Genomic DNA, 13,540 nt, shown 5'->3' on the forward strand with positions numbered 1-13,540 from the left:
CAGCCTCCTCCACCCCCAAGCACTCCCTCCCCAACTCCTTCTTCTTCTTCTGTTTCTCCCAGATCTCTCTTTGCCACAGCTGCTGCCTCCTGGCCTCACCCAGAGCCTTCAGGAGGCTTCCCAGCTCCCTCTCCGTTCGCCCCGCAGCCAAGAAGGAAAAGCAGGCAAAGGGAGGAAAATAAAACTTCAGGCACATCACGCAAGGCCATCTGGGTAATCTTGTTCAAAAGGCTTAAGGTGATAGCTGCAATTTACACAGGCTAAAAAAAAAAAGACCTCATTTCCATACCTACCAGCCTCAAGGACCTGAAATTGAATAAACTAAAAATTAGAAAAGAATTACAGTAAAACCAATACGGAATATTCAACATTAGTTCATTTTGTTCTTCTAACACCCCCCACCTACCCCCTTTCACTCACACATTCCCTGATTTCCCAAGAAAGAGGCTGACAAGAAGGTGCCACGGACCGCTAACAGGCGCACACCGAAACACCTCCATTCAAAATGCACACGCAGACGCACACACAGCCGAGGGGGGAAACAATATTTGTGATGAAAGAAAATCAAACTGAAATCCAACATGTTAAAGTCAAGATGATTAGTGTGAAAATGTAAAAGCATCCTCAACCGGCATATCCCACAGTCATAAAGATATGTTAATTTGCAGCTTAATGGCTGAAAGCGTCATTTCGCTTATATAAACCTTGAAACACGCTGCATTTCTGAAATGTGCCTTAACTTAATGAAGTAAACACCAGCACAAAACAATAAATGCCCCAATTAAAGAACAGGCATGAAGAGAAGTGTCTATTTCCCGTTCTGCCCCTGCAGACATATGTACCCGAGCGTATTTGTGCATGTACCCACACTCAGAAGCATATGTGCACATCAAGCCTCCACGTCTCACATTAGCATATGTTTAAGATGTAGGTTATCTGCTGTAAGATCCGGGCTACATGTTTGTGAATCAGAGTAACTATATATATGAGTTACAGTATAATTAGTGCAGAACGTAGTCAGGATTACTCCTCATAATTGCATGCATGTTACTAGAGCATATTGTGCGTTAAGGGCAGGACGTGCCATCCTCGATTCTTTCTTCTTTCTTTCTTTCCTGCCCCCTATGTGTGTTTGTCATCTGGCCTGCTTCGCACCCCTGGGGGCCATTTCCCATCAGGCTCGCTGTGCTCCAATGTGTCCCGACAGACCTGATGAGATCTGAGTGGCTGACGGGTTTGTCCCTGCTGCCCGCTGTCTTTTCACTTCCCTGCTTCACTCACATATGTGCCTAAGTAACACACAACCTGGTGCAGTTTGCACCTCCCATTGGCGGCCGTCCAATAGGAAGACCCGTCAAACGTGACGTCAACGGGTAAAGTGACTTCCTGTTTAGGGGTTTAGAACGGCAAAGCTGACAGCCGTTTAAAGTAATTTTACCTAAATAATGAAAGATAACCTTAACAATTGTAATTGAAATGGGTTTGATTATGAAGGTAAATCAGATTTTATTTTTCTAATTTATGCTAACGCTAACACTAGCTTTCCACGATGGAGATGAGACGCAGAGCTCCAGAAGATCTTTTCTGTCCAGTTAAAGTTGATTAAATTTCCATGTTCACAAAATCACTAAAAACAGAACTAAAGTGAGACAATTTCAATGTCTTACAATAAAAAAAACTAATAACTGTTGTTTTATTTTTGACTCTGGTGCCGTCCAAGATGAAGGCAGAAACAATCTCTAGCCGGAAGCAGAAACTTTGCAACTAATTTTTAAGAACCCTTTCAAAAATTATATTTAAAAACTTTTAAGAACTATCAGCTTTTAAGCTTTTAAATGTGAATAAACTATAACTGTCCAGCAGTTTAGTGTGCAAGATGAGCTTCAAATGGAACAGAGAACTATAATCGTTTTATTTCATTCAAGTGAATATTAACAATTTGTATAGTTACACCCGTTTACCTCTGGAGAAAAAGCCGGTGAAATACAGTTTTTTTCTCTGTGAATCAGCTGATTATGGATGTCAAAGAGAAACATAAAACAGGTTCTGATCGACGACTTCCAGCCATTAATTTCAGGCGCCATATTTTTTCTCTGTGGCCAGATTCTCTTGTTATTTTCTGACGTAGCTCCTCTTTGCTTTTGATCATAATTTAATCTGATCCTTGTGGGATAATAAAGGTAAACAAGGATAATTTTTTTTTGTTGTTGTTGTTGGTTCCCTGTCCAACCGCTGAGCAAACAGATACGAGGTGAGAGTCGCTTGTGTTAGACAGATTTTACTGTCACATCAGGGGTTTATGATCCTCTGACATGCAAAGTGTATATTTGTACAAACTCCTTTAGTGTTTTATGCTAAACTTTAGTTATATTGGTTATGTTTGTATCTCTTTTTTTGTTGGACCAGATGGAAAAGTAGAGGAGGGATGTGGTGGTGGTGGGAAATGGGGAGGATAAAACAATTTTAAACCGTCAAAAAGAATATATAAGGAATTGATTCTTCGCATATAATTTTCTAAATGTGTGCAGCCAGTACTGAACTTTTGTCCTGGCCGCTCTTATTTTGAAACCGGAAAATGCGAGGCTTCATAGCGGCACTTTATACTCATTGTGCCACTTGGTAAACATTCCTGTTTTTACAATTACCCCTTAAAACAACAAATATCTCTTATTAAAACAACTACATTTAGCCTTGGGCGCAGTGGGGCGTGGCCAACATGCAGCCATGTTGCTGCGTCTGTTACTATGGCAAACAGGAGTTTTTGTGCTGATTGCACTTAAATCATGTTTGAATAACATCAAAGAAAATAGAACCTGTTCAAATGAAACGTTGATATTTTTAATAGAACTTCAAATTTTGACGATTTATTCAAATTTGTATTTCGATTTGTGAACGATCCAAGACAGGAAATGAAAATACAGTTCAGCAGGAGATTCATATGATCAATATTGTACATTTTTCTGTTGAAATTGGTATAATTACCTTTTATTATTTACGTACTATTGCGTTAAGCAGCGTTCAGCTGTCAGCTTTGCCTTTCTAAACCTGAACACCTGAAGTGTCTGTTCACATTTTCGGCCCTGTCCCCATTTTGTCTGACTTCACTGTAAAAAGGGTCAATTATAGGCTATCTCCTCAAATTAAAGGTCAATATTTTCAGTAGAGCCTCAAATACTGGAGGATTATTCAAATTTGTATTTTCATTTGTCAAAAATCTAAGCGTTACGGCAAACATTGTACAATTTTCAGTTACAATTGGTTAGGTTACCTTTTATTATCAAGTAATTAAAAAAGAAAAACTTGCAAAAAAAACCAAAAAACTCTTAATGGCGATTAAAAACAATTGAGATTTATAGGTCCATGTCTAATCCACTGCATTTATGAAAAATGTTTGATATTGATCGGTATCGGATTGATACCCAAATGCTCAGTATCACCCAGCCCAAGGGTCTGTGGCTCCAGATCCACATGTGGCTCTTTTATCTCTCCATGGCTCCTTGACCAACCATGAAATAATTCAGAGACACTGCTGAACAATTGTGACTACCTGCCACAGAGCGTCTTTTATTTTGAGGACAAGTTATGTGAGCTTCTGTCAAAAGTTAAAAAGAAAAAAAATCACATTTTGAGGGATGCTAGGTTATTTTTATATTTTTTCTTTTGTTTGTGCCAAAAAAAGACTTAATTCATATTTATTATGAAAAAAAAGGAAGGTCATGAATACAAATCTAAATTTCTTAAAGGTTAAAGTAAGACTAGGTTTTGATCAGTAGAAAACAAACCCAAATGGCTCTTATACTGTTAAAGGTTGCCGACCTCTGACCCAGCCCTGTTACACATAGCGGCGATATCGCCATTTTGTCTGTTTTGGGCGCCTGGCAGGCTTACTTTTCTCCACAGGATGACTGTTTTACGGGCCTCATTTCTACTTTTAGGATCCATTTGAATGTTTGCATAAATGTGAACGCTCAACTATGAAATACCGCTGGAGAGAAACAATGCCCTCTTGGTTCAGTAGCCATCTTCCACACACACACACACAGTCACACGAACGCCTGAGGGGATGCAGTAGGAGTGGGGGTTGGATACCATGAGACTAGGGCATCAAACTGGGGCTCCGAGACAGAGATATACCAACTGGAACCTTATAGCCACAGGGTGTGTGTCTGTATCTATGTATGTGTGGCTGCTCCTGTCCTTATGTTAACACAAACTCAATATGGAGGAAGCAAGTGATATACAAGGAAAGGAGGGGGGGCATTTTATGGAGGCTTTCTTTGTATGTGCCTTTAAATATAATCTAATTGCTTACAAATGGAGGACAGATTATTTTGCCTGGAGGGTTAAAGCTGATCTGATATCACCATCTAACAGTCAGCAGTGCTGGGCCACCTCATAGCTCACCTTGTTAGAATGGTACTCTTTAAGCAGTATTAAGTATTTTACTTTTTCCATAAAATGACAGTAACTTGAGGTTTCTGTAAAATAAGCAAGAGCACTTTTGGATTTTCACCACGGCGACTTTTATTGATATTTTATTGCTCACTTTGGGCTCCGCAGAATGATGCCTCAAGTTAACACTAATGATTTTTCTTTTTTTTATGATGTGTGATTAACTACCTTAGTTGAGATCACCTTAAGGTGGGTCCACAGAATCATGTCTTGTGGCTAAAATGAGCCACATAATGATGGATACGAGGCGACTAGAAAGAGGAGGAATAAAACAACCATATTGAGAGTTTGAATTCATTCTGGAGGTGCAACTATATCATAATTTGTGTTATTGATACAATTTAATGGATATATTGGTTCAAAACTTGATCCAATACGTTAGGGGCGTCAAACTCAATCGTACAAAGGGCCAAAATCCAAAACACACCTTATGCCAAACACTAAAACTACATTTTGAAACTTACTTTCTGTAACTTTTTAACATAGTTATGAACTAGATATATAATGCTAGTGTGAGTGCTGTGACCTGAATTTGGCCGCTGAAGAACTGAGATCATGGAAGCTAATAGCTGAAAACGCTAAAGCCGAACCAGCTAAAATATTAGCTAAATGCCAAATTAGCCTAAAAAACATAGGTTAGCCAAAAAAGCTAGCATGTAGCTGAAAAATAGCAAACTTCAAAATAGCCTAAAAAACTAAATTAACCAAAACAGCTAGCATGTAAATATTAGCCGAACTCCAAAGCAACCTAAAAAACGAAATAAAAAAAAAAACGCCTAAATTAGCCAAAACAGCTAGCATGTAACTGAAATATTAACTAAACTCTAAAATAGCCTAAAAAAATCGTAGTAAATGCTGAAATAGTCCAATAAACTAGCATGATGCTAATTTTTTAAACTTTAAAATGTAACGTTTTTAACATAATTATGAATAATAAAAAGACAAGAATATTATTCTAGAATAAATCAATTTTAACCTTAAATAACTTTCAATATTTTACCCTCCATTAAAATATATTTTGTCAAAATTATATAAGTTAGAAATAAGCGCAAGATAATACCGGGCCATTAATAACAATAAATTAAAATGATCTGGAGGGCCGGATCCGGCCCCCGGGCCTTAACTTTGACACATGTGGCTTACTGTATGTTAAAAAAGGTCAAGTAATATGTGATTGTAAAGAAAAGTTGTGTGTTTCTTATAACCTAAACGTGGTGTTATTAGAGACAATTAAAAATTGGCATCAGCAAATATCGGTTGTAAGAGAAATATCGATTGTCGGTATCGGACGGGAAAAATGAAATCGACCCCTCCCTAAGTTCATGATTGAGGCTTTAAAAAAAAAAACAACTGGTTTCAATTATTCGTTTCCTTAAAGGTTCCATCGTCATTTTAAATGATGGATGACTTGGTTTCACTTTATTTCTCCAACTTCTTCCACTTGAATTACACTGCAGCTGTGCTGCTCAAAGATGACACATAAAGTTGTCCGTTTCTGACGTGATGTTTTGACACTGTCAACTTGGAAAATTTCTTCCATCAAAAGCCCAAGGATATAGCCGCCATTTTAGAGGGGCACATGTGACCCTTTTCCGTGATCGTTCTAACTGATTCGCTGACAGGCGAGGAGGGGCTGCAAGAGGCCAGGCGGGTCAGGAGTCACTCGAGTCATGTGACGGAGCCCAGGGCGTCATTGGGAGTGACGGAGAGTCCAAGACGGAGAGCTGCGGTGAAGCTGCAAGCCCATGGGTGAAAATGAGGTCAGTGGCCACAGGAAGTTGGAAAAAAAAGTGCCCCCAGCTACTGGCCTTAATGAGAGCACATCCCCTGGGGTGTTTATATCCCAGCAGCCTAACTGCCACATGAAAAACTCCAATCTATATAGAGCGCTCCAGGCAGAAGAGAGCAGCCATTTTCATGGTCCATTCCCTATAAGCCAGGAGTCTTCCTGTGAGGTAAACAAACCAAAGTACAAAGATGTTCACCTCGGTATGGGGTCGGAGTTGTTTCATAATTCATAACGGGTTCCATGAGATCTTGTTTTTCTTGTTGATAAAATTGATTTAAGCTTAATAGATCAATAATTGATAAAATATAGATCAATTTAGCACATAAAGCTAAAGTCCGCTAGCTGGATGCTAATGTTTAATGGAATTTCCCATAGGACGGCTAATGCTAACGTTCGGTCGAACTAAACATACATTTCTGACTAAACATTTTTATTTACTCACTGGAATTAATTTTCCAAATTCTTTTTAAAAAGTATTTTTTTAAGTAACGATTTGTGGTCTAAAACACATTTTTTTTGCTCATACTTTCTTCTTCTTCTGGAATAAGGTGTAATGCTATAGCGCAATCGCCACCTAGTGGCCAAACTAGCAGAACAATGTTTACAATGTTAATGATCTTAACATTTTTGTTAGAATTTCTCCGTTTGAGAATCTATATAACACTGTATGCTAGTAAAAATCTAATTATTTTACTAATACATTTTACAGTATGTGAACTGTATCAGATTAATATAAATATATTCAAAACATTTAATAGATTATTAATGTATTTCTAAATAAATGTGTTTAAATGAGTAAACTCAAAATTAAATATAATTGAGAGGATTGAAAGAATCGAAAAAAAATGGGAATCAAATTAATTTAGACTCTTGTGAATCAAATCGAATTGTTTCTAGAAATTATTATCGATACCCAGCCCTATTTTTTTTGTGTTTGCTTTGACAGACCTGGAGTTCTGGACCCTTCACACAGTAAACTGACATATTAATAAAGTCTCTGCCCAGAGACCAAAAAGTCCCTCATACAACATACATTTACAGATATAAACTTTTGAGTTATTCATTAGATTTAGAAAATTATATAAAAAAAAATAACCACAAGCAATGCCTGAGGAGGGAAATCTCATTAACGGGTTTTCGATTCCACCTTTCAATACATTTGTTAAAAGTGCCAGAATGTTCAATTATCACTCGCCCTCCCTCACATCCAACACGCAGGACGGCGAGAAAACCCCAGAGAAACCTGCAGGGCCAGGGCGTGGCCTGGAAACCAAACATACATATGGACGGATACACAGTTCCCATTCATCCCTGCCTGAGTAATGGGCTTTCTGACCATTTGTTTAATACAGTCAACAAACAAGACAAGAGCTTGGGGGCTACTCAAGCAATAAGTGTGAGCAAATAAAACATCGATTCAGGTCTTTACAGGTCATACCCACCAAAAAAAAAAAAAAGTCTTCCACACATTTTACAGAAAGACTTTCATTCATCAGTGTTTTATTAGAGCAACTAAGAAAGAACTCCACCTATTTCTTTCATCTGTCTCCAATTTTCCTGTTGGCTTCGGGGCAACATCCTCCAGGTAAGATACTTGGAAGCCTTGCGTTAGCTCTGCAGCCATTTACCGTGCCTCCCCCCCCCTCCTGTTTTTTGAAAAATGCCAGATAGCCCGAAGCGGGGGTGCAACTACCTGAAGTGTTGTGAATCCACCCAACCCCCTCAGCCGTGCTCTGCAGCATTTTACTTTACCGACTAAAAAAAAAAAAAAAAAGAAATGACTCGACGATAAATCAACTATGGATAAAGTTGGTTTCCACACATTTGTTCTGAGCTAATCCTCCACCGGAGGACTAGCCAGAAGCACGAGTAGCTTATTCAAATTTTGACCAAGTCAAGGTTAAAGTTAAATGGGTAAATTGTGTTTTTTTTAAAGATAAGGTGACTGTTAAAAAGCACAAATTAAATTATTTGATGCATTAAAAAGCAATTCCTAAATATTTTTTACAACTTTCATAGTAAAAGTGAAGAAAAAAAGAGGCACATGGAGACGTTCATCCGCATGTTTGGACTGCCTGCTACTCTTGCATTCCAGTGGCTTATGTTGGCCTACAGCTACTTAATTACACCATCTTGTTGAGTTTGTTGCTCATCTATATCTGTAAACATATTTTTACGAGTTTTTTTAGATAGTTTTCAGCCGCAGAGAAAGATTGAAAAAAAGGAAACCTCTCACTAAAACGTATTCATCTAATGATGGTTAAAGTGACAATTTATTTATTTTAAAAAATGTTCTATGGAGTTTTTCAGCAAAATCTCACAACCTAAATGTCTTAAAAGACGTTTTTCTGTTTCAATTTTTGTTTCCAAAATGTCCTCTGAGGGGGCGTGGCTTTTGGAGCTCCGCCCCTGATCCCCCCTGTCTGATTATGACAGATGAGAGGTTTGCAGCAGAGCTGTTGTGATGTAAAGAAAGTCTGTTTGTGACAGTTTGATTGACAGCAATTTAAAAGGAGAAATACTTGGAAATGCAAAAAACAAAATGATTTCTTATTACATTTGTTCTGTTTTATAAGAAAAATGCCACATATACATATTAAAAACTCAAAAACATGGTTTTCATTGTAGGGGAACTTTAAAGCCATCTGAGTGTGCATTTATTCCATACAAAGTGATGAGTGGATGCACGGACGTGTACATGTGAAAAGACAGTCTCTTCGTTGGAGGCGAAAGAGAGGCCATTTCTTTGTAGCCCTCCAGCCACAAACCGTGCATCATTCATTTTCATTTCAGTGGTGCCCACGCAGAATGTGGAAACTGCAGCACATGCTTGGTTTCCTTCCTGCTTTCACTTCACATCCAGCGGATTGAAACCTGTCCTTAAAAAAGAAAGAATCATCAAGTCCTGGTTAATTGAAAATTGCCGTAATGATTTAAAAAACCATTAAAGATCCACTTCAATCATATTTTCACCTGTTGTGAAAGCGTTCCTAGTGGCCTATTAGCTATCCTTTTTTTAAAATAAATAGTTCATGACTTTAAAAAGGTCATGCTTAAACAAAAAGTCATTACTAATGGAAGGGGAAGAATTCAAATTCTGCTTTAGCCTTGATAATTTCCCAGCATGCCTTTGGTTACACTCTACAAGCAACAAGCCCAACATAATAGCCTGGCAAAAAAACAAACAAACAAAAAAAAAAACGGAAATATCTGGGCTTTGAGCCAGATGGCAGCTCAGACGAGGTGAAGACGTTAATGGATCTATTTGTCTTTAAGTGGAGGATTTAGAACAGAAACCTAGTAGGAAGAACATACAAACATCTACTTTTCATCTGCTCCTGATCCAACATGATTTGAATTAAAATATACTCAGGGAAAGCTTAATTCTTAAATAATTTTAAGTGTGTTACTTAAATATTAGCTAGACTCCAAATTAGCCCAGAAAACCTTAGTAGATGCCAAATTAGCCAAAAAAAAGCTAGCTTGCTGATTAAATCCTAGCTAAACTCAAAATAGCCAAAAATTTCTCTGTAAACTAAATTAGTCAAAAACGTTAGCATGTTGCTAAAATAAAAGCTGAACTCTGAATTAGTCTATAAAAACTTCAGCAGAAAACAAATTAGCCAAAAACGTTAGCATGTTGCTAAAATAAAAGCTAAACTCTGAATTAGCCTATAAAAACAGTAGAAAACAAATTAGCCAAAAACGTTAGCATGTTGCTAAAATAGAAGCTAAACTCTGAATTAGCCTATTAAAACAGTGGAAAACAAATTAGCCAAAAACGTTAGCATGTTGCTAAAATAGAAGCTAAACTCCCATTTTTTTAAATTACTTTAAAATATTGAAACATGAATATATTTAAAAGCTTGTTGCTAATCCATTTAAAATTTTGAAATTTGAAGACTTTCTCATTCATTTCTAAGGGGCATATGCTGCTCAATATTTAAAAAACTTTAAAGTTTATGAATACCAAAATATAACCAGTAATGACCAGGACAAGCTGAACTTTTTGATACCAAGATTGCTGAAATAGCTGAAAGTGTGATTGCGTTTTTAAAGATTATGCCATTTTTATGACTTAAAACAATAAAATAAACTGCAATCAGCAATGATTATAGACAGCTGTCAACATGTCAGAGCACTAACAGATTTGTTGTTTGGTAAAAAGAAGGATGTTGCCATAGGGAGGTTTAAAATTGAGTCCAGTTTTACCCTTAAGGAATATCAGGATATCTGCATCGTTTATCCAACATCTGTAAGGATTTTGTTTGAATAATTCTGAGTAAAATTGATCCTCTCAGATGACTGAAATAAAGATAAATAAAGCTGCTAATGAACATTATTGTAACTTTCAAGTGATTGGAGATGTGCAAAAAGTCTTAAAATAACCCAAAAGTGTGTTAAATAAATAAATAAGATTCTATTTCTTTACATTTGTATGGCACTTGAACAAAATTATAGATGTGTTGCAGAATTAAAAAATGAATATCTTTTAATTTGAAACGAGCAATGATGCACTGGGGAGAAGAAGAAAAAGAAGGAAAAAAGCAGGCATTCTGTATTCGCATATATGCACAAAGTTTTAGTGCTTAGTTTTGATTCAGCTCTTCATTAGCCACAGGGCCCAACTCCGGTTAGCTCCAGTATTAGGCTCAATTAGAACACGATCCAATTAGAGGGCTCCCTTCCCCTGGGGCAAGGAGAGGCAGGAAATGGAGACTGAGAAATGTATAAGTCGACAACATGCGGACACAGCCAACATAAACAAACTTACTTTGTTGATCTCTGCTGTTGCTACGCAGGAGTCCTCTGGGAGTTAAAGCCCTGCTAGTCTAAGCTATGAGATAAAACAAAATAAAAAAAAAAGCCCTGCAGCAAAACATGAACTCTGTGAACACAAGGGCTCCGACACCATGAAGGGAACGTCTGGGCCCAGAAAATGAAAAGCCCACAGGCATTTTCCATTTACAGCTAAAAATCCAGCACTAGCTTCTAGCCAGGGTTAGTATCAGACTCTCAAAATGAACACTAACACTATAGGGGGGAACAAATAAGCAGCTTTCTATTGTCGCTCTATTAAATCTGTCGGTTAATAGACATATACCTTACTACTGACGGAAATCAATAACACAATAAGATAGAAAGGAGAAAAAAGCAATAGAAGGAAAGAAAAAGATGTGATTCTCCGCTCAGTATACCCCGTCCTCTTATACATATGGTTATAGCCGCAGTGTTGTGTGAGCTGTTTGGGCTTGCCCTTGCCTGGGGCCTCCTTTGTTCCTCCCCCAGGCGCCATGTGAGGGAAATGGTGTGTGGTGCGAGGGTAAACCTTGACCTGCCTATCCAGGAGGCTGCACGCAGAATGAAATGAGCACAAACAAAGCAGGAGAGGAGGGAGGAGGACGGGTAGGGGTGTCAGAATGCAGTGTAGGAGGTATATGGCTTCACTTGTAACAGCTAAACTTTTTTTTTTTTTTTTTTTCGTGTTGCAGGATACAAATCTTACATCCATGACAGGACACATGCGTCTTGCAGATTGGGAGCGCTCAGGTGTTGTGGGCGGCATCCTTGTACGCCGCAAAAGATGGAATGTGAAATGTTCCATTTCCCTTCATGCTCTGCCAAGTTGTGTTTTAAGGGAAGATGAAAATCCCATTATGTCACATGCCTAACTTAGCCCTGCAAACTCTGAAGCTCATTTGTGAAATTGGGTTCAGATCCTAACGAGTTGCAAAGTGGGTTTTGGTCTTATAAGGAGAGGAGAGGATATATTTGTTGAGACATAAAGTGCCAGAGTTAAGGTTCACTTACAACCAAGCAGTGACCTGGAAAATCAAATAAACTGTTTCCTGTCTGATTGTTTTTGAACAATTCTTCTGATAACAAAGATTGAATATATTCAGGAAGTGTAATCACCCTGAGCCAGCGTGCCGACTGAAGTGTGCCTTGTTTACCTGTAAAAAGCCTGGTGAAATCCATTACATACTTTCGAAACGGCTCATGAATGGAATAATTAGCACAGCATGCTTTTCCGCCTAGCTGGAAGTCTCTCTCGATAATGAACAAAGGAAAGGAAATTAGCTTTTGTCTCATAAAGTCACAACTTCAAAGATCCCTGCCATTGCATTAATACAGCCACAGCCCGCGGCGGCGTGGAGGGGAATAGAATAGCCGCTCTCGCTCGGACCCCATTTCGTTCAAGGTCCTTCTTAGGACAAATACTCGGAGTTTGACTCTAACAGACCCCACGAAAAACAATATGGAGTAAGAGGTTTCGAACTGTCAGGTGCACGGCTAGTTCAGTGTGTTAGCTTATAATGTGCGGCTGGATGTACACATAATCACATCAGGTCAACCCTCTGGCCCAGGGCTCCCCCAGCTGTGGCCTCTGTGACCTGTGATGGCTGTCTCGCCTAACTGCTATTCCAGTGAGCTGCCCTCGGGAGATCGAGTGCTACACTGATCTGGTGATCTGGTCTGGCAGTACAGTACAGCTTATAAATAAAGGCCTCAAAAGATCAGTGTTTGCAACAGATAACAAATGCTGTATTTGCATTAAATCAAAACAAAAATCAGAATACACATTTTGTAATGTACAGCAGAGGGCTGGAGGGTGGTGTTATAGCGCCATTGCTTCATAGGGAAAATGCCCCAATGAATCCTTTCTTTGTGGAATTTACATGTTTTTTTCTGGCCTTTCTCTGTCCCTTCAGGTTCCTTCCACAGTCCTAATAAAAGGTGTTTCTTGGGTTGATTTTGTGCTCTAAACCAGGGGCTCCCTAAGTTTTTCTTGTGAAGGTCACATAACTGTTTTCTTCTCTGATGTGGGTTCAGTTTAGAAAAGGTGTAACAGCCTAAATGTAAACATTTAGGGTTTTCCAGAAAGCCAAACTCTAAATAATTCATTTCTGTAATCTTAATAGAAGAAAAATAATACTAAAACATTTTAAAAACTAGAAATTTAGCATTACCTGTGATAATGCTAGGATGCTGTAAGCTGAATGTGGCCACTGAAGATGCTGAAGTTGATAGCTCAAAATGGCTGAAGCCAATAGCTGAAAACGCTGAAGCTGATAGCTAGCTAAAGTTTTAGCAAAATGGCAAATTAGCCTAAAAAAACTTGAATACATTTCAGAAATAGCCAAAAAAGCTAGCATGTAGCTGAATTATATATAAGCTAAATGCCAAATTAGCCTTAAAAATGGGAAAATGTGTAATTTAGTCAAAACAGCTAGCATGAAGCTAAAATATTAGCTAAGCTCGAAATTAGCCAAAAACAACAAAAAAAGTGTAATATAA

Source organism: Oryzias melastigma, linkage group LG17 (assembly GCF_002922805.2).
Source record: "Oryzias melastigma strain HK-1 linkage group LG17, ASM292280v2, whole genome shotgun sequence".
NCBI lineage: Eukaryota > Metazoa > Chordata > Actinopteri > Beloniformes > Adrianichthyidae > Oryzias > Oryzias melastigma.